The sequence below is a fragment of the Thunnus albacares genome, chromosome 9 (assembly GCF_914725855.1).
Source record: "Thunnus albacares chromosome 9, fThuAlb1.1, whole genome shotgun sequence".
Lineage (NCBI taxonomy): Eukaryota > Metazoa > Chordata > Actinopteri > Scombriformes > Scombridae > Thunnus > Thunnus albacares.
This window is the reverse complement of record NC_058114.1, coordinates 25,708,415-25,731,665: the sequence shown is the minus strand read 5'-3', so window position 1 is coordinate 25,731,665 and position 23,251 is coordinate 25,708,415. Positions and strand designations below refer to the sequence as shown.

The 23,251-nt window shown below is 41.5% G+C and overlaps 1 protein-coding gene across 20 annotated transcripts in view; it reads right to left on the bottom strand.

Annotated features, from left to right (window-relative positions):
* Window positions 1–23,251, bottom strand: part of dab1a (DAB adaptor protein 1a) — a 239,874-nt gene that overhangs the window by 64,872 nt on the left and 151,751 nt on the right. For 18 of the 20 annotated variants that reach the window (XM_044360753.1, XM_044360755.1, XM_044360762.1 and 15 more), the window contains one exon: window positions 20,504–20,560. The gene's annotated coding sequence lies outside the window, so the exon portion shown is untranslated. Of the gene's footprint in view, window positions 1–10,145; window positions 10,633–11,351; window positions 11,652–20,503; window positions 20,561–23,251 lie in introns of those variants that run through there. The other 2 variants (XM_044360758.1, XM_044360760.1) reach the window with 2 other exon arrangements.

The window sequence follows — 23,251 nt, the reverse complement described above, 5'->3', positions numbered from 1 at the left end:
TACTCATAAACACATCAAATACAGTGGTCCAGTCATCCACATCATATTATTAACTTCAAAATAAGCCCCCGCCAAATATTTCTGTCAGCTCCAGCCATGGCATTATAGGCGTGTGTGATTGAAACCATCAAATCAGTTCACAGTCATTTAATCTTGCAGCTCTTAGATCCTGTCTGTTCCATTAATCCAGCTTTATGCACGCACGCACACACATGGAGTGAGCATTCCCCCCATGGCTGAATGGGTGGTCTTTTAACACCCTTGTTTCCAAAAATTACTTATCACACTCATCAGCCCTCAGACTAGTATAGATAGAGAGGAGTCGTTATCTGAAAGCATATCCAGCTAATTGAAGGCTGCCTATCTTAATGCTCAGATATAGAATATGAGGGAGGGTGTGTGTGTGTGTGTGTGTGTTTGTGCATGTGTGTGTGCGTGAGTGTGAGAGAGAGAAGGGTCATGGCCTAGGGGTAAGGGGGTAATAAAAAGCACTATTATACTGAAAAAAATAATTTACCCTTCAGTTATATGTCCTCTTCATCATTTGACTGTGTGTGTGTGTGTGTGTGTGTGCATCAGATTGTGTGACTGCAGCAGCCCAGTAGAGTACGTCAGTCTGGTAGATGCTCAGTTGAACTCAATCAAGGAGCACAAATGACCTGAGAGCAGGTGATTGAATCCTCCACTCAGCCTTAAAGAAGACCCCTGACTGAGAGGCTGGCTGGCCACCCGACCCCCCCCAAACACACCCACACACACACACACACACACACAGACAGAGAAGATTTCTGCATCCTTAAATTTGCTAAAGGCACTTACAATCTATATTAATTGATAACACCAATCTGCTAGCTTTTGGCTTTAACCAAGACCACTGACCACATTAAAGCTACATTCAGCAATATAATTAATTCTGACAGTGAATATTATGACTGTTAGATGAAACAGTCCTACCAATCCCACTGAGAGTCAACACTAAAGCCTGCAGCTCTTAACAGATTTCAGCTACCTTTGGCTTTGTGATGTTATGAGAGATAGTGTCATAGAGGGGAGATACATTCCCTCCCAGTGGCTGCAACAAGGACTACAACCCGTCATGGTGTCCATTAAAAAACTTAAAAACCCATAGTAAGCAGGGTAGTCCGGACAATGGTTGCTGCCCAGCCAAACCATATAAGCTGATTGTCCTAGTGAGGGAGAATAGAGTGAAAGAAAAAAGTGTATGTGAAGGAGAGAAAGGACTGAGGTTGTACAGAGAAGACAGGGCTTTCATTATGTAACAAATAAGACAACGAACTAGAATTTTGATTAAAATACATGTTTTGGTTTTGTTTATCTTCTGTCTGCGAGAATTAAGTTGCGCTGTTATGAGAAGATCTGAGTTTAAGTTGGAAAACAACTTCCTTTCCTGCATCCACACCTCAAAAGCTCTAAGAGAAAAGCTCCCGACCTCTCAAGACATCACAGGTTACTAATTTGATTTGCCGGTTTGACACAAAACAATGCCAGTTTATGTAACACCATGAGCTTCTAGCACAGTACAGAACATGTAGCTTACACAAGCCAGGTGCTCACCACCTGAACATTGTGAAATAATAGAGAGCCAAGGGAAAGAAGTGGCTAGAGGAAGAAAAAAAAAAGCAAGCCAGAGATATCTCCTTTTGAGTAGTTGTAAATAATGGACTTGCACTGAGCAGGTGGAGAGATGACGGAGTCTAATGGGATGTCCATGTTGCCCCGTTTCTTCTGGATTAGCTTGCAATTGTTTGCTAACAGCTTAACAGCCATAGGCTTAGCCATGAGAACATGATAAGCTGATACAGTATCAAAGCTCTATGCTATGAGGTGGGTTTTGGGTGTCTTTATGCCTCCTAGTCGTCAGAAATTGCTTAATGCAGGTTTAAGCTACTTTAGGTTTTTATAAAAATGAATGGTACAGCTGTATTTTATTTCCTGTAAATGCTTGTCTAATAAATACATGCTTACTAGTTCTAATGCTCCATTTTTACAGCTCAATCTAAAGCACAAAGCCACAATATCTAGCTCTGGGCTGATTCGAGCTGCAAATTCCCAGCAGTTAAGTGAGGACTGATTCATTTTATCTTTATTCCTAATGTGTATTTATGTGTCTGTGGGTCAAATCCTCTTACATGACTGCCAGTAAACAACATTTAAAATGGAAAAAATGAAAATCCTGCCACTAGAGGGGTGCATGTTGGGTCATTAGGAAAGTGCTGATTGTGTGTAAGAAGACATTAATAAAATTACAAATAAATGCATTAGGTAAATGATCTAATAACAGTACACTTCTCTGTCTGCCTTTCTCTTTGCAAATACACTAACACAAAGAAAAAAAATCCTGTCATAATTTCCTGAACTGATAAAGAACATAGTGCAACAACTGGTAAGAGTACTGTAAATGTGATAAGAGCATATTCTAGGTGACAGATTCATTGCATAACAAAGGATGTTAATATATGGCAGCAAAGACTCTGCTTAGTGGATTATGATGACTGGTTATGGATTTGTGGGATTGGATTTGTATGAAGACTATAAATGTTGGTCTGGGGGCAAAGAATAACTGCCTATATGGTGGTAATGGTAGGTGTGATATCTAACAAGTGTCCTATCAGCAGGATGAGACATCCATTGCTGACTTTGTCAAACCACAAGTCAGCGCTCGAGAACTTATTTCCAGGTTACATACAATATATTCATGCTGCAAAGTTTCCTAGTCTTGGTACAATGGTATGAGGGCAGTCTGAATATGTCAGCAACATGGTTAGATCTCTTGTCACAGGTACAGTCATCTGTGTATCTCAGTGAAATACAGTCGTTTGCAGTTGGGCATAGCAGAAATGAACATATAGAGAAAATCTGACAATGCCACTGAGTTTTAAATGCATTAGGCCTGTTCATTCATAATCTAGCCCGTCTCTTTCTTAGTGGTTGCAGCAGTGGCCAAATGACTGACCTCTGCACAGTCAGTTCAAAAAACGGTCTACGGAGACACTGACTGGAAATATGACAGACTGCATTTAATCTGCTCCCCTCACCTCTTTGAATGCATGGCAGGGGGGGAACGAGTGTGTGTGTAAGTGCACAGTGGGAGGTGATGGGCAAAGAGAATAGTAGTGTGTGTCCAAGTTTCTTCATGTGCACAAGTGTGTGTGTGTTCTTACGCGAGTGCTGACGACTCAGCATGGAGAATAAATGACTGAGCCTGAGCAGTGAAATGGCCACTTACAGCTCTGCTGCACCATTGACATTGAGAGGCTTCAGTTATTACTTACCTTGGCCTCAACCTTCTCTGAGCTTCCACTTTTATGCCTCACTACATTTTCCGCTCATACATAAACATTTTGTCTGTTAGTCTGTTTGCAGAGGTATAAAGAAACAGCATAATTTGAATCAGTTTTGTTTCGGATTAGTATTTTCAATGCTATGGTTTATAAAGTGTGCTCTGCCTGAAAAAGGTTGTGTAATAGATCAGTTACAGGTAAAGCACAGTAAGCAAAAATACAAAAAAAACACTAAAAACTAAAGACTCAGAGGGTTCCACTATTGCTTTAATGCTGCATGAAAAAAGTGGATCCCATTTTTATGTATCTAATTTAATTGAAGCTTAACTTGCTTTATGGGATGAGCAGATTTCATGACCCATGAAACACCATAAAACTCCATTCTGTGATCACAAAAAGTGCAACGACTAAGTGCTGAGAGCCATGAATGAGCTGAAGCACACGAGTTTGTAAATGAGTGAAAATGCATGTGTAGGTGTATGTTTGTCATGGATGAACGTATGTATGCGTGACAGTGTATGTCAGATTGTGTGAGCTCAGCAGGCTGAATGCAGCATCATCTGGGCTCCCACCCGTTCCTCTGAGCCCAGCCCGCGCTGTACGAGCCGGCACCAGATGCTCCAGGGAGGGATCTAGCGATGTGGTTCCGGCTCAGGGGCAGCTCTTCTGTCTTGGACACAGATGCCACATTGAGCCTCTCCCTCCCCGTTTCATCTGCTTCAACAGATGTCTACCACACAAGGCACCCCTACCGCCGCCTACGAGGAACTGAATTAGGTTACCAGAGCACCTTGTCTTTCAAAACTAGACAGGGTCAGACATGCTGTGCCACTGTGCCCACATGACTGAGTAGATTGCTGCCATACCGTGAAACATCACTGAATTAGGTACAGTGAGGACAGTGGCTAATGATGGATATTGAATTGTGGCTAATCTTTACAAACACAGAGAGTAAGGGAGAGACAAGTGGGAGAACCATGGGACGGTTAAAAATTCATTAGCGAGCAGCCACAGAAAAGCACAGATGGAGAAAAAGCAAAAGAGAGACAGAGAGAGAACGAGGGGGAGAAATATAAAGAGGAAATCCTCCAAGGAACACATCTTTTCATTCTTGTCTCCGTCTATTTCTTTCTCTAACTTTGTTGCAGTCTCACAGTGAGTGTGGAAGTCAGTGGAGCCGTTCCACAGGGAAGTGTAGCTAACAAACCCCCCAGCAAAACTGAGAGCCCACTCTCGTTCTCCCTCTGTGCTGTACATGCATTCATTAGCCATTGTATTCCTTGAATAAAGAATATGGTACAAAACCAGGCTTCTCTGCTCCTTTGTATATAGCTGTATGAAAGGCAGAGAAAAAAAACCCCCACAAATTAAAATGTAATTTATGATGCTTTGTTTGCCACTTTCTCTCCAGCACCTAAAATGTCACGAGTAGCATGTAATTCTGCCGGGGTCTGCCGAGGCACGACGCAGGCCACCGTACATCACTGTGAGAGTTTGTGTGTGTGAGATTTGAGGAGAAGAAAAGGGGGGGTGCGGGTGGTCAGGGATCTTGACTTCTGGGGAAATGAGAATGTAAGGCGTTGAATTAATTGAAGTGTTAATGTGCTGCGACTCCAACGTGGTGCATGCCTCTATGTGTGTGCGCGTGTGTGTGTGTGTTCACCTCCCACAAATGCCTGCTCTAAAGTGCTTTTGTTTGCTGTGAAAACCCATTAACAAAGTGAACACCTTTGCGATTTCACCCCAAAAGTGGTGCTCAGTGGAGAAAGAAAGGAGCGGGGGGACACGACGCATACAGGAAGATAGAAAAAAAAAAAAAACTGGATAGAAAATGTGAAAATGATGATGTGAAATACTAATGGTGGGGTGAGTGTGAGTAAGAAAAAAAAAGAAAGAACTCACGAGTCTCAGTTCCATAATCAACATTTCATCTGAAACAAGAGAATCCCCGAAGCTATGCTACAGGCAGAGAGAGATGGAGGGAGAGAAGAGGAAAGAGAGAGAGACAGACAGGCAGAGAGAGTGAGGTGTAGAGAAAAACAGAGATAGCAGAAACAAGGCAGAGACGGAGAACCAGAGACAGAGATTGGGAAAACACAGAAAGGACACAGTGAGGGTAAAGATGCAGAGCGGTGATTAAGGGCGGCTGCTCATTCATTTTCAGTCTGGTGGTGAAAGGCACAATGTAGCCAAATGCACAGAGCTCCACTGTAACCCTAGAAAATTTATTTGTGATGTCAACCGACTCCAACTTTTTCTAATACCTCTTGCATGCTTTGAAATACCCATACACCTATGATTAGACACACATAACTGTACAATATCTGCTCAGCAATGGATTTACATTACATAACTCAATAGGTAAGGTTCTCTGCAAACAAGTAAAGAACTATAACTATAAACAGCAATACCTTTTATTCATCTGCTGATTCTGTTTCAGCCACAGTGCTGTCTAAAGCTGGGAAGCTGCAAAAGCAGACCATGCCAAACCCACGCAACAGTCTTTTTGCGGTCAAATTTAAGACCAGGGAAAGTGTGTGTCTGTGTGTGTGCGCACTGTTGTGTCTTCAGATGCTAATCCCAGTGGTGTGGACAGATTGTGAGTGTTTTAAGAAGATTACAGATTACAGACTGCAGAGGCAGATTAGCTGGCAGCTCAATCTGCACCTCTGGATGGACTTCCCTGCTCTCTCACGGCCCCTCTGTGGGTGTTTGTGTGCATGTAGTGTGCTTCAGTGTGCCTGTTTGTATTCAAGAGGTAATTGTGATTGGTTGTAATGATAGCTCTGGGCACATCCGGTGTCTTAAGGTTATGTGTGTTTGCATGTGTGTCTATGTGATGAATATTGATCTGCCAGGTATCACAGGAATGTATTCTATTTCCCTTAGAGTTAATAAAGGCTAAGAAATAGGGTGCACATACACACACAGACACTCCCAGTGTGCTGTAAAGATATTCTCGATGCCAATTATATGTGAAAGAATGTCACACACACACACATATATAAAGAATGTCGATCAATGGGAGGGGCAGCCAGCCAAGAGCCAGTCAATTCTCCCTCTATGCTTTGTCTGTAACAGTGAAACCTCTACTGTAGAAAATACATTTAACATGTTACAACCTGTTTAAATGACCTCAGCAGGCAGGTATAAATTTCACTGCGATTTCTTCTTTTCTGCTCTTTTAATACAGTTTTTATTGGGTAATAATTTTACTTTTAACATTTTAGAAGAATATAAAGAGGTTACAGTACATGGGAGTGCTTTTGCAGTATCTTTAACTCATACTGAGAAGAAGTCAGCCCCGGTTCAATCATAGGTCAGACCTGTGCTGAGACACCCCTGGTGCACACCACTCGGACTTACAAAGGTGAGGGGAGAAATGGCAGGATACAAAATGCCCAAGTAGGAAAAGTGCACAGTTGTTGCATAATTTTTGATGTACCCAAATAGGAGTCACAATTACTGCATGTTTTGACATTAGACACAATCAATGTTAGTGCTGATGGGGAGGACAGGCTTGTAGAGCTCTGTGTAAAAGTGCACACTGCTGAGGAGAAAATCAAACATGAATTGCATTTACACAGCAGCTCACCTTTAAACTGACAAATGACATTTTCATTGTATCTGCTTTTGGAATATTTACCCAGGAGCTCATCAAAATAACACCTCAGTAGGTGTTTCATTGATGAAAACATGTATCCAATCTGAGAAGCACTACTGACGTATATAAGAAAACAAATGAAAAGCACGCAGATCAGAACAAAATGGACCCAAAAGTAACTCAATTTGCGTTTGAAATGACCCAAAAGAAATGGGACCTACATTCAGAATTGTTTTGTCAAGTTAGAAATTAAGTGTACAAAAGGGACATCCTGTTTTACCAACATTGAGCAATGGTTGGTAAAACAGGAAGAGAACATAATGAATGTGGATGACTTGGCGAATGTTAGTTATCTTCATGCAAACATTTAATTCCACTGCCGCTGCCTGCTCATTGTTTTCACCACAGCTAATTTAAAGAAATGTCACAGAGACACAGCAGGCGCTGAACCGAGCAAGTAACTTGAATAAGGTATCAATTTATTGCAGCATTGAATCGTATCTATAGCAACAAGTGTCATTGGGGTGCCTCAGTAAAGTAGACAGCTCTGCAAATGATAAGGTCATTGTAAAACTGTGGTGTAAACAAGTTATTGGAGAAACATGACTAATCTACTGAATGCTATTTTAACATTTTTCACAGTGTTTCACGCAAATAATTTGTTAAATTCTTACTAGCTGATAAAAAATACAGTATGTGTTGTTCCTTGGTCATTCTGGGTCCAATGAAAGCTTGTGGTATACACACCAAAGACTCACAGCAAATTAAGTTGGACCTGACTTGGAACTGGGACAGAGACCCAGTTGACCTCAGGTTCTCTGGTTTTCAGGGGATCGGGAAACACCAATCCACCTCAATGTCCTTAATGGCCAGTTTTACTTTTAAAGTAGCAGTGCAACAATCCAACCTTTACACAGAACACAGTCAAAGGAAAGCCTAGAGCTTGATGTAATTATTAGAAGGTGGTGCTTTATTTTATTTTTTTTTTTACACATTTACATGATGTCAGAGGGATTTCTTTGCAGCATAAAACTATTCTGAGTGAAAAAAAGGGCTTTCCAGATATCAGAGGTACAACTTGTTTCCAACTGAGATACAAATTCAGAGTTACAAGATTACTTTAGCAAAGGCTGTGAAAAGCTTTAGGAAATGTTAACAGTAAGCTCCAGCTTCCAATGATTTCTTGATGTCAAGAATACACAGCCTAAAAGGGGTCTTTTATGTTTAAGATTTAGACCAACGTTCATCCAACGAGCATTGTCTACCGTTGTACAGTACACATACACAAGACCTATACTTCATTGGAAAAAACACAAATTAAAAAAAGAAGGCAGGCTGGGTTTTGGAAAGTGACAGAGAATGGGCAAAAAGAAAAGGGAGGCCAAGACTGCAGACAGAGCAGACGGAGATGAGAATTGAAAGAGGGAGAAAGAGAGCCTTCGACAGTGTTTTCTTTGAGAGTTTCCACACAATACTCTGTGGGTTTCTATGACGACCTCGAGTCGCCTGCTGGGCCCATACAGGCAGAAGTAAGAGGTCTGTTTGGCACTAGTGAAAAGTATTGAAATCCTTTAACGAGGTTTAAGTAGCAGCGCTACAATGCTAAAATCATCAATTGAAATACATTTCCTGCATTCATTTTTTTTTACTTTTACAGCTAAAAGTAAATAAGTATCAGTAGTAAAATGGTAATAATCAAAAGGCGTATTATGAGGAATGTTCCATTTTAGACAGGTGGTCCTGTGTACTAAGAGAAATAAATATATAATTTGGGGTAGTTCTAATTGTAAAGATGCACCATTTTCCATTACTATGTTCCCCATGTAAAATCTGAATCTGCCTAGTAACTAATAACAGTCATCAGGTAAATAAGGCAGAGTAAGAAGTACAGTGTTTCTCTGTGATCTACAGTAGAGTACAGCTGTAATGTCTCAAATTAGAAATACTCTGGTTAACCAACTAAAAATGAAAGATCATGGTGCAGACACATGCATAGACTTGCAGGGAGCCTATATATATGATGCAGATTGCTTGCTAGACAGACAGACAGGGAGAGAGGGAGAGAGAGAGAGGGAGAGAGAAAGAGAGAGAGAGAGAGAGAGAGAGAGAGAGAGAGAGAGAGAGAGAGAGAGTGTGTGTGTCAGTCTGCAGAGCACAGCTTCATGATTAATGCGGCTTTTAGCTGCAGCGGAGTCTGGGCCCCCCAAAGCAAACTGACCGGGTCGCCCATTCAACTCTCCTTCCCTCTTTCTCCATCAACCCAAACCCAGTGACTGGGAACCAGCTATAGCCTACACACCATTGACTACATTTCTACACTTACACACATCAACATCCGTGTAACCTCCACTCTACCTCGTTTCACTTCACTCCCATTTTGAGCCTTAACCCTTCAAACTGGACAAAAGCCGCACATGAGGAACATTACTTTAACCACTGCGGGGATGTGAAGTCTGCTTGCATAATATGAAATCAAAGTTTGCAACAATGTGCTGCCATACATATATCACAGCAAACTGTAAATACATGTACAAAAATGTCAACGAGGAGTTGCAGTAAGGTCACAAAAACACACTACTCATTGACATCCTTCAGTAATATCTTTAAGATACAAATACCGTTAAGAAGCCTGTAATCAGGTTTCTATAAAGTCTCTACCAAGTGCCACAGATACGAGTCCTTACGACGTTTTCATTGGGGGCAGAACAGGAAGCAAATACACATACACCACGCAAGAGAAAGCTCGTCAAGTACACGTTAAACAGAAAATATTCCTCATGGGTCACGGAATAAACTTATTTATAGTGAATAATTGTGAATAATCTGGTGCTCCTGGAGAAGGACGCCCCGTGAAGCGCAACTACATATAATGAGACAGATGCCAAATGCAGCACTGTCTTTCCCCCCCGCCTAACATCACACACAAACACACACAGAGCCCCTGACCACTATGTTTCAGTGAGGGGGTCACTCCCCCACAACCGCGCGAAACACACACACACACGCGCGCACGCTAAAATCCCGATGCACCAGCAGCGGCAGCAGCAGCAGCAGCAGCAATGGATAATTCATTGCAGTGATAGGAGCAGTGAATCCACAGGCTCCTCTACGGTTCAGATACACCAACTATCACACATCGATCTAAAAGTACACACTCTCTGCACCCTGTGCGCAGGCCCGGTACGAGATTCGTGCACTTGTGCTGCAGCCGTACAGGCTGTTTGCATTGGCGCACTTACCTTTGCACTACAGCGAAAATTAGCACAGTTAGTTCCCATTTTGTGAAAAGGCTTTAGAATCCACTCATTCCCGTGTATCTCCTCCTGGTTTGTTCAGACATCCACAGTGTGTTTCAGCAGGGAGAGTAATCCAGTTTTCCATCCCGGGGAGAGCGCTCCCAAGCTTCCTTACATCTTTTTCCACAATCCCCACAAAACTATGCCAGGCTTCTTTCAGCGCGTTTTTTTTTTCCTCCTTTCTCCTCTGCCCCCTCTTCTTTCCTCTCCCTCTCTCTCCCTCTCTGAGGTTGCCTGGTTACCTCTTTCTGTAGGCTGGTTGAGACCGCCGGCCGGCAGCCAATCACAAGCCCGGGTTCATCTTAACCCCTCCGCTGCTGAACTGTCCTGATTTCTAGCTTTCAAGGAGTGGGGGGTGGAGAGGGGGTGAGAAGAAGAAAAGTACTGGGTGATGGTGAAGGATTTAGAAAATGTATATTAACAAAACTATAATGAGCAAGAGAAGATGAAAGGAGAAAGAGTGGAAGAGAGGATGAAAAGGAGGGTCTGATGGGTGGATTTAGGTTTGAAATAAAAAGTTGTGGCAGAAATGTCATAAGACCTGTTCACTGTTTGCTCAGACAGTGTGTTAGATGTAGTTTAGAGGTTGTTAAAAGATGACTGTGCTGTCCAAACTTTGCCATCATCACACCCTCACTCTTTTTCTACACACAGTTGTGCTGACGAAGAACACCCATTGAGTCATGAATGCACGCAAGCAGCCGTCATTCAGCACAGGCTATTGATTGGTTAACCACCTGCGGCTAAGTCGTGCAGCTTATTCATGTGTATGCATGAGTGTGCGTGAGTCATGGACTTGGCAAACTCACCATGGTGTCTAACCTTCTTGCTCTGAGAGTGGGAGCACGCTTGAGGTTTTGGAAGTGAGAAAAATGTTTTAGTGAAAGAGAAAAAAATCATGTTGGCCTATAAGACAGACACTACTGCTTCCTCACGACTGGTTAGTGATCAATATAGCGGCAGACTGACAACAGAATACTGGAATATACTGGAAGAGGGTGATGCAACTCTGCTGACTTCACTGAACCATGGTGTTGTGCTGTTTCATTCCTTCCCTCCATTCTCCCTTAAGCCTTAACCTTGTACAGCTGGCCCCCTTTAATCCACACCTCCTCCTTTCACTTTTCTACCCTTGCACCTCATCCTCACCCTTTCTCCTCGACTTGCCCACCTCAGATCATCCTCTTCACCAGATGTGGAGTGCTGCTGTCAGGGGTTTAGGACACAATTCCTCTGATATCTGCAAAGACTGGAGGACATTTAGCACTCTTCCACCATAACCTCCTCTTCCACATTCAAACAAGGGCATAGGTTTGGTTTCAAAGGTGGTAGAGACACAAGGACTGGATGGAAATTGTCAAGGAGGCAGGTTATGGTCTGGTTAATTTGGAAAATAATGTGCATTTGCTTGCTGTAAACTGTCATCAAGAGAGTTAAAAAGGAGTATACATATATATATATATATAATTATATATATATATATTTTTTTTTTTTTTCCTGACAGCAAAATAAAGACATTTTGAACCATAACGTTTGACAAGTTAACAAAAAGACATTATGACTTCCTCTTCGATTATGACCATTCTAAGTTTCTAACTAACTGAATTAAGTGTTCAGACAGACATAAGCAGCAAAGAAGTTGAACCTAGCTCACCCTCCTCTGCAATGTGATGTCATCCAGCAACTCACAGACGCACAAACACACAATCCTGCTAGATTACTTTGTACTTTGGATGAGTATTTCTGGTTTCCTGGCTATCGTCTTGAAATGATTGCCGCTACGATAACTTACCAGAAATGTAAAATCCTTCCTCAAATTATGAACCACTGTGCAGTGTTTTGGCATCTGATAAGGCATATCATATTTCAGTATCCCCGGGCACCTCAAGTAACCCCACCCCATCAACGTAGCCCCTTGTGTGTGTTTCCCTTTTTTTATTCCCATCACAGTGCCATTTTCGGTTTGAACACCTGGTTACTTTCAATCCATCATCTTGACTCCATCATCATTGTTTAGATTTGCTAGCTAGATAGCTACATAGAATAGAAATTGATGTTACAAGGATGAGTGACAAATTGATGTTCAGTGACTGTTTCAGCCTTGAGGTTACAAGGACATATCCATATCACTCCTACGTAAATCTACTGTAGGCACAAGTATTGAAATCTCATTTCAATGCTTATTTCTCCATTTCCGTCATCATATTTTTTCTATGAACTTCTCTCCTCTGCTTGCTTTCTCAACCACGCCAGCTCTCATCATTCCTGTCCTCCCTCCCCAGTGCCCAACCACTTTCTCCTCTCATCATCTTTTCCTTCCCCGCTCTGTTTTCCTCCCTAAGTATAGCTGTAGTTTACCCTCTCTATCTGTGCAGAGCCCTCCTGTCTATCTCACTCCCACACCTCAGTATCTCTGCCCTTTCTGCCGTATCTCCCTCCCTCAGTATCTGCCTCCCTCGCTCGCCGTCTACTCACTCACCTTCCTCCTCTCTCTCACAGTCAGTCTGTCTCAGCTTGGCTGAACAGATAACTCCTGGATGCTCATGTGGGCAAGCGAGCAGCAAGCTTTCTCTCTTCCCTCACTCCTATGTCACACACACCCACAGTAGTCACATAGAAACACACCTGAGTAGATGTAAACAAATAAACATACACATTAACACATACCACTTTTTAACACGCATACACGTGTGGCTCTTTTAGGGTAATCCATGGGAATGTCCAGATGGATATGAATTCCGGTGAGAATGTGAAGGTCAGCTCCCTCGTACTGTTCACACAAAACATTGTTTCACAGGATTAGGATTCCTCTAATTCACACATACAGAGAGGGACAGAGGGAGATAGAGGATGAAAAAAAGGAAAAGATAGGGACAGACACGAAGACAGACAGGGAAACAGAGAAAAGGAGAAAGAATGGAAATTTATGCGTATTATCAGCAAAACGGGTCAAACTCGTTAAAGGCAACAAAGGCAGCTCTCTAATTGCCTGAGCACAGCTCTGCACTGCTGAACTACAGTGGTGTTGGTACAGTACAGAGAGATGGTCTATGACAATTTGTCACTGGACATACAGTAAGCTTGCTTAAAACCTTAACCCATTTACTATGTAACATATTGAGCAATGCATGGATCTTCATACTGTGCATACATCAGATTCAGAGTAAAAAGCATTAAAACATGTTCAAATATTAATAAAGCAATCTCTGAGCATCAGCCAACTCTGAGCTCAAACCGGTGCCTCAACAAACCAGACAATGACACAGGATGTGGAGGCATGAGATCCGGAGCACATGATAGGATTTAACACTTTGACAAACAGCAAGTCTTCATCACAGTAAGAAGAGGCTGTGGCAGTAAAGATATTTAAAATGCCTGTGCCAAGCTAACAGCTGCTTCTAATAGGATAGACAGGTTCTGGGCATTGCTAATACATCGAGCCAAAGCCATATTGCCAGATTTTATGATTATACATATTAAAAACATGATGGACTACAAGAAATGAATCTCTTGGTTCAATTGTGTTAATGTGTAAATGCAGTACCTTTTCCTGTGTATCGTTTCATCATGTTGCAATGATGTTACTGATGTCACATCCTCTTGGGGATGGGGATATCTTTTCACTAGCCCAAAATTTCATGAGATTCTTGGTGCAGTTATTCAGTATGAGAATTAATAATGTTGTCAAATATGAGGACTCTTAAAATCTTTGGGTTTCAGACCTTACCATGGGCTTTGTGAAATTCTGGAGGGCATTTTTCACTTTTATCTGACATTTTATAGACTGAACAGTTAATCTAAGAAGTTATTGATGTATTATTTGACACACACAGACACATAAAGATATTTTAAGGCCTCATCATTTTCTCCGTGTTTTTGGCCTGTACCAACATTTCAAGTGCTTGTTGTTGCAGCTAAGCTATGCGCCCCTCTCTGACAATTTTTCTTCCTAAATCATTTTTCTGCTTCTCACTGCTACATTTAAGATAGCAAGGTAACAGTACTGAGGCTCAGTTAAAGGGGACCTATTATGCTCATTTCCAGCTATATTTGTATTTTTGGACTCCACTAAAGTAGCTTTGCATGATTCACAGTTCAAAAAACTCCTTATTTATCTTATATTGGCCTTTATGCAGCCCCTCAGTTCAGCCTCTGTCTCTAACAGGCAGTCTTCACTCCTGTCTCTTTAAGGCCACCCTCCCGATGAGCCCACTTCAGAATGTTTACAAATTCATTTGGCAGGGTAAAAAGGTCAGAATAAAAATAGGTAAATTACAAAGAGGCAAAGAACATGAGGGACTGGGAGTCCCAAATATGCAGCTATACTATTGGGCAGCACAAATGCAGTATATATACAAATGGGTGAATCCAGATGTTACAAATACATGGATTGATATGGAGTCTAGAAACTGTGGTATCCGATTAAGATATGTCTTAAACTTAAAAATCATTTTTCACTTCTGGCTCCCATATGGAGAAATACAGATTTCTGCCCCTCATATCAGGATTCAGTGTTTAGACTCTGGCAGGAAGAGGGTCTGGACCAGCTTATTAAACTCTATGACGGAGGAACAATAGAGTCATTCGAGGGCTTGAAGAATAAATATTCTTTACAACAGTCTAATTTTTTCCACTGTTTACAGATAAGACATAATATACCAAAACATATACATGCTCCAAATGTGTCTTTCTTGGAAGACATTCTTAAACAACCCATACCAAAAAGATTTATCTCTCATATGTATGAAACCTTTGGTCTAAATTTTAATTATTCTACTGATCACATCCAAAAGCAATGACAGGTTGATATAGAATGTCAGATAGAAGAAAATCTCTAGGCAGCAGTTATAGAAAATACACTTGCTATTCTGAGCTGTAATACTGATGGAGAAACACAATTCAAAATATTACATAGGCTTCATTGTACACCATTGCTGAAGGGCAAGCTTGGTCTAAGCTCTCCTAAATGTACTAAATGCAATTTAGAAATTGGCACGTATGCACACACGTTTTGGAAGTGTGCGAAGATACAAACATTTAGGAGAGAAGTGAAGGATGAAGTGGTTACCTTGATTGGATATGATTTGCAACTATCACCTCTTCAGTGTATTTTGGCAGCTAAAGTGGACAGTGCAAGGAATAGCCACAATGCTAAACTGATTGGAATAGTCTTATATATAGCAAGGAAAACCATTCTCAAAGTCTGGATTTCTAAGGATACCCCTGCATTGGACGATTTGGCATAGATTAGCAGGCAGCTACACATTTCTCCATTTTCTATTTATCTATTTAGCGTCGTCAGGTTAGGCTAACCCATTGTTGCTAACTTTGGAGCTAAGCCCTTCCAGCTGTTGGGGAAACAACAGACGTGACTTTTCATGGTCTTGACAAGCTGCAGCATTTATTTATAACTGACACACTGTAGTCTGTACTTTACATTTACCACCAGACTGACAACTTATTGCTAACCTTTTCCTCTGTTCTGCTCGCATTCACCATTATTTTCTGCTGCTCGCTCTCTTGCTTAACCACTCATTTGGTTACGCTCTGCCCTATTCCTTAAAAGGACAGACATTAACTCACGTTTCAAGACAGCGCTGCTTAGCGGTTCCCAAACGCTATTGATTTGCAAATTAATGGATATTTGGCATTATTTTTGGCATTTAAAAATTTTATTTTTGGCCTGGCGGGGATTCTTGTTGGCCTGGCGGCCCGCAAGGCCTATACTATTTTAAGGGAAACACTGTGGAAGTATATGTCATTGTTGCCAGAACCCAATAAAAAAAAATAATAATGCAAGGAGGAATAGTACAAGCAGAAAAAGCCACAGTTGATGATGATGTTTGATGAAGAGCTGCAGACGACCATGATACCTCCAACAGGAAAACAACTTATTTTACTTTGCCCTGCTGTGTAATGGAAGAACACTCACAGCATGCCAGCATGACTTGAGTCATGGCTCAGCATGACTTCCCCCAAAACAATGGAAAAACCCTGTAAAGTTAGCAGAGTGGAGCAGTGAACTTACACACTGTGCATGGAGCAGATGACCAAATAAAGAAATCCATCACAAGCTGACGATGGCTCGGGCTGAACGTAGAAAAAACTGTTGAAAACCGAGCATTCAGAGCAGTCTGAAGCTGGTGCTTTTTGCTCACAGGGATTACACTTCTACATACATTTACCTCATTATTTGACACTTTGGCCATGTTTAATATGAACATCCGACATTGTAACCTTATATATATGAATGAAAATAAGGAAAAGCATAATAGGTCCCCTTTAAAAAGCAGTAACAGCATTTTTATTGCAAACATGAGGTAAAGCAGGGTCCTGCATTGAAGGTGCATCTGCACAAATCATACAGGTGCCATATTTTTCATTCAAAATGGCAAATTTTGCCAAAAGGCAATGTGTTTGCATCTATGATTTGTATATGCTGTAGCTGAATGGCATTTGCTGGACATAAACAATGCCCAAATCTGTCCATCTTATGAGATGCTTTATTAGCTGGACACTTACTCTGATGAAGACATAATGTTTGTTGCAATGTTGGATGCTGCACCTTATTAAAAACTTTAACTATAACCATGTGCTCCACATCTCATCCATCCGTACCATATTCAAATTTGGCCACTTCCATCATGACACTAATCAAACATCGGTTGACACCTGTAAATGACACAGTCTCCTCTGAAAAGGTGTCAATATGTCTGGAGGTGAATTTGAGATCTAGACTAGAATATGATTAGCTTTGACCCAAATGCGCACACAAGTACACAGTGACCTGTCTCACCTACTATCTCCCATACCACCTTTTTAGCTGTGTGTGGGTGTGTCAATGAAAGAGAGAATGGGAAGGCAGCTGATGCTGGATCCTCCTCGACAGACAAAATATCACAGCATAACCATATTTATCAAAGCATGTCACTCTTCAATAACTCCGATGGATCAGAATATCAAGAGCCCGACAAATGCAGAAAGATGAGGTGAAGATGTTCAGGAGAGAAAAAATATACTGAATCAGAAAACTCTGGAGTTTTGAGTTGAGTTTTGACAAAAGCGACAGGCTTATTGTATTCTCATATGTACATAAATTAAAAAAAAGAGAGACACGCAGAGAGGGAACGACTTCTGACAATGAACATGACTTAAATCTGGGTGACAGGTTGACTTGTGCACAGTCGGTTAAGGTAGAGGGGAGAGGGAGCTAGTGTGTGTGTGTGTACATGTGCTTGTCTTAACCCACAGGGGGTTGGATATAAAGATGTACTCTGTTGAAATGTCACACATGTTGCTTTTATCAGGATGTGTAACTTTGAGGGCTTTGCCTCTGGGAGGATCCGTCATATGTCATCATATTTCATTAATATGTTTCATGCATATGCAGATATGGGAACATGCGCACACACACCACAGCTTGCCTTAGAAGGGAGGGGAAGTAAAGGGTATCTGATCCCACCTTTGTGTGACCTCTGCTGCCAGCCTGAACTCAATGTGCTCTATCAGGCCTGACACCCTGAACCACTCTGATATGACAGCAACTGCACCACATGTCACTGCAGCCTTAATTTCCTCAGAAAGTCTTTTGAAGATTGCTTCTATGACAATTTGATAGTAATGTGATGCTATATTGATGCCAATTGAGAGCTTTTAGAAAGACCTTAATGCATAACAGCTACATGGCAGCAGTAATGTCTGTGGCAGGTGCCAGTGTGACACCAGTGTGTTTAACAATGAGAGACAATGTGTAAGAGAATTTCAAAATGAGACAAAATTGAAACATAAATATACATTAATCGTATTCTAAAGAATTATGAATATGTGCATGTATCATAATAGGAATATAATTTGTGTCAGTGAAGTAATTAAAAGAGGTTATTAGTAGGAGAAGATTAACATGGTCTTACTGGAGGTGACAGGAGGCAGTGGTGATAACTTAAGCAGCAACATTAGCAACTGCATTTGAAGGAAAAAAGTTGTCAATGAAGCTTTATTTATCTATTTATTAATTAATCTTACTTCTGCAGTAGCTGGTGTAATGTAGTGGAATAATCTATAGCTTGATTAAACAGTGAAGGCACTGGAAATGACTACAGAAGGAGAAATTTTAATGTAAGAAAAGGAGAGGTGTTTTTCCAAGGAAAGGTGGTATAAAATGATTTATAATATACATATCAAATAATATGTTTTTATTAGTAAGCCCCCCAACACACAGTCTCCTACACTTGCTAAATGGTGAGAGTGCCAATCATGGAGTATCCATGGACTAACTAAATTCAGTCAAACTCTAAAGTCACAGAGACATTTATCCATCCTCCATTTGTAATCCACTGTACCCTATCATCTCTCAGATGTCAAAAAGACATGATTAGCCACCATGCAACACCAAGCATGTGCCTCTAAAATAGCTACTTCCACAGCATTTCATCTAAAATCTCCATCCTGACAAAACACCTGTTCAAAGTGACTGTTATGACAAACCCTCATGCTCCCAGAGGAAAATCCTCACTGCAGACAACCAGTACATGTACATTTATCCATGGAGAAATGCATCAAGTGTACAAGAATCAAGTGCAAAAATCAGTGTGAATTGATAAGACTTGATAAGAGCATCTGCTGTACAGTATATTCCTCCCTCTGCCCTTCTACCCTCTGCTCCGCTGGACTGAAGAGTTATGATACTGACCCTGCTCAACCTCTGGTAAACTCTGTGAATCACTCAACCAGATTGTGTGTTTGTGTGTGTGTGAGGGGGGTGATGGTAGTACTGGAAGGACAAGAAAGGGCAAAAAGAGGGCAGAGGAGGTGGACCAAGGTAAGCTGATGTAGTTTGGTGTATTCTCAACATTGTAAATAATGCAAGATAGGTTGTTTCTCATGGATATGGTCTTCATTCATTTTTAACTGGTTCAGTTACATGTTGGTACTCCAGCTCTCTCTTTCTCTCCCTTTGTGTGCACCAGCCTGTATGTCTACGTATGTGCAGGTGCACAAGTGAAGACATGTACTTAAATTGATAAATTGACCTTTTAGTTGAGGTCACAGACAAACATACAGGTTAATAGCTCTCTGCTAATTGTTTTTTGATTGCTGGAATTAATTAAAGCTAAAGAAAATTCACTTCAAAGCATATTTCTCATGTGATATCAGTATTGACCTGCACACCCTCTCTCATGCTACTTCTTTGGCAATAATTCAGATGTCAAGTGACTTTATGGATTCATATAAAACTTACTTGAGCTTTTAAATTCCAAAAAAAAACTTAATTTCATGACTACCAACTGAAAAGCTGTGCCCATAGCCTCATAAAATCACCCCAATTACTGCCACAGTCTTGCTTCAGGATGTGTCTCTTTTCATGACTCTGCCAAGACTGTCTTGACTCCGTTGTTTATTGCATTTTCATGTTTGCAAACCTGGAAATGAGCATTATCACAGGAAGGAATAGCAAATGTTGTTTTTTTAGAGTGGATTTTCCCTTTGATGTTGGGCAACAAAAAGCCAGAATACAAGGCTGAAAGCAAGGACACAGCAGGAACTCCAGTCCTCTGTGTGCTTCCTGAGGCTTGACAATACAGCTAACTGCATTACATTAATTCATATGGTCAGACACACTGTTGATGAAACCCTCTAACCTCCACCTCAGCCTTAACTCACAGCATGTGTGTGTGTTTGACAGGAGAAACTGTGCCTGTGTGTCTGCGTGGTGAGTGAGGGCTGCCTGGGGCTCATTGCTCATCTCAGCGGGTATAAATAGAAAAATAGAGAGCCAGGAATATAAGAGCATCATAGTGTGTCTGTGGTGTGGAGAGGCTGCTGAGAGCTAAAAAACATTAGATCTGATAGCAGGTGGATGGGATGCAAGATTTAAAACCTAAACAAATGTTGAATCTAATAGCCAAGTGGAAAGTTTGTCGAATTGACACCATATGAAATGTGGTATCAACAAATCAATCTGTAGGATTCAGACAAAAACAACTTCTTACTGTGTTGAATACCAAATCAAAAAGCGTCTTCCCAGGGTGTACCATCAAATGCTTCATTCACTGTCTGTTAGTTTATTCATTTTTCAACAAGTTCAAAACAACATTCTTGGAGCAGAGTTTGCAGCCCAAGTACTCTGGTTTGTTTTAGCATTGTTTCACTATTCTGTTCTATTCTGTACTGACTGGTTGACTGGTAGAACAAACGGCATGTTATGATGTGATGACAGGGAAGCATTATTCATAAGGTGGTGTTTTTAATGCACACACGAGCATGAAGAATTTTACAGTATCCTATAAGATGAGAACACATACCTGAACGTCACCACACCTGGTGTCCATATCACTGCTCCTCAAAGAAGGAAAATGCACCTGGAGGAGGAGAGTGAGGGAGAAACAGGGAGGGGGAGGGGGAGACAGGGGGGCATAGCATTAAGAAAAAGCACTTGTCAGGTAGCCCATTAGAGTAACCATTACAATACCAATCTCTGCTCCCCATCTTTCCCTCTCACAGTGTGTACGTGTGTGTGTGTGTAATTCTTTGTGTGCCTCTAGTCACCAGCGGGGAGATGAGATCATTACCTGTGACTGCGAGGCTAATGTCACACAGAGCCTCAAAACACACACACAGGGCCACACGCATGCATACACACACATACACACACACAGTGGCAGACTAAAGAGGCTAATGTGACTCTGCCTCAGTAACAAAACTATGGTGACCGCGGGGCTTGTCTCCATTTGGATAAGGCAGCCTGTTTTACAGCCTGCTTCCAATACCGGGAGATGAGAGAAACAAGAGGATAGAGAGAAAATGGAGAAATGACAGAAGTATGAATAGAGGGGCATCTAATTGGAGACATGGTGGGATAGAATAGCCGTCTCTCTCTTTCTGGTGGAGAAAAAAGCCGAGCGGCACTGTACGGAGAGAAAGGTACAGCTGCAGACATAATGTAAGGCTGAGAATAAGCTCATTAGCAGAGGTGGGACTGTGAATGACAGATGAGGGGAGATGTAGAGGGGGGTGATGGGAGGGGTGGAAATGGGTCAGAAGGTGGGGATGACTGGGCCTGGCCTCTAATTAACTTCTCTATCAGCCCTATGGCTTTTACTTCATATTATGTAGCTTAACAATACAACCACTGCAATGACATGACACTGTCTGCAGTGTGTGTGTGAAGTAAGCAAATGTACACGGTGCCACTCAGAGACATTTATGAGGTTGTTTTATACTTTGTACTTTACAGATTTTAACATACAAATTAGCGCTTTCAGTTCACCTCCAGTTTAGTTTTTGACCTGCAGGGCTTCATGCAACATATTGTTGCGAGATGTTTGCATTGGCACCTCTGCAACCTACAGTTTACCCATAACACCCTTCTCTGCAGAGATGTGCAGAGATGTGCTGGGGATGTTTTGAGTGTAATATCATGAACGCTTATCTAGACTTTCTATTGCTTTGTGAATCTGGTAAATTATTGTATGCACATCATTAATAGACCATGACCTCACAGCGGGCTTATTAAAGGTTCCAATTACAAACAATAATCACATTTCAACTGTTTTATTATTGTATGGTTTGAAATCTGCATCTCCCCCTCTCTGTCTCTATACTCCAGCCTGTTTCCAGAGGGGAGAGTTTAATGTATAAGATACATATACTACAAACACTATGTAGTTAATCAGTGTTGTGCTTCGAAAGAGAAAAAAATGAGTTCTCATGCAATACAGCATGAAAATACAGCTAGAGGTGCAGTCAGTGTTTATTCTTGTGCTGCTCAGAAGCACAAAAACTGTGTCAGAACACATTTCACCCCCCACACTGAACTACATATGGCAATGCTGTGGCTGTCACTCTCTCTCCTCCTAGTCCTCCCCTTCTCCAGTCATCGTCTGCTCCCTCTCCTTAATTGTCTCTTTCAATCTAATTTTGTTTTCAATTTCAATTACTTAAGCGTCACATTAGCATTACTGGTAAGCAGAAACAGTATTAACAATGCAATTTACAACATGTGTGATTTTACCCTCGCTCTTTCACGCTGCCTGTCTCTTTTGCCCTCTCTCTCACCTCCCAAACACGCACACCCACTATGTGTCCCTCTCATAATCATGTTGCAATCATGTGAAAAAGCGTAGGAATATTAAATATTAACTGCACATTCATTCTAGGCAAGCAGAATATGAAATGAATTAATCATGGCGTACTAGGCTGACTAGATTCTTATCCTTTATCTTTATCTGCCTTCATGTGCAGTGAGGATGCTTCACAGGAAATTAAGAGTGGCCAATGAGAGAGGCCGGTGTGTGTACTGTATGTATGTATGTGCATACTATACAGTATATGTGTGTGAGTGAGTGTAAAATGGTATACCTATTTGAAGTCTGTCACCGAGTGCCACACATTACTCGTTCATCCGACATACGTTAAGGAGCACTCCATTTTTTACAGTCACAGTCAATTTACTCGTCATGGGTAGTACTGCTGAGCCTGTGAAAACATTTGTACATCTTCTGTGGCTCTGGAGGGAGCTGCACAATTACATATTTATATCAAAAAGCCTGTTTTGCTAACTGGGAGTGTGAAGTTTGAAAGACTTGACCCATACTAAGATTTCTGAGAGAGGAGAGGAGCTCGACAAGTTTCTTTCAAAGCCACACTTTAGGACCTGCACTACTTGGCTAGGAATGATTCTCTCTTCTCTCTCTTCATCTCTCTACCACCTCTATCTCTCACGCTTGATGGCCCCCCTGCATGCTCCTAATAACCCATGATGAGTCCTCCACACTTGAGCACCCTCCCATCAGACACCCGCTGAGACTCATACAACCACACACGCACACACACACACACACACACACACACACACACACACACACACACACACTCTACCCTTCTGTGTCGGACATAGAGGGGTGTGGATGATGACAGCCATCAGCAGGGCAATTAATGGGTCCGTCCCCTGGTTACAATACAACACAGAGAAGAAACAAGAAAAACAACATTAGCCAATATGGCTGGATCCTAACGGTATAATTAGCCTAGCATGCTGTTCCCCACTTGGA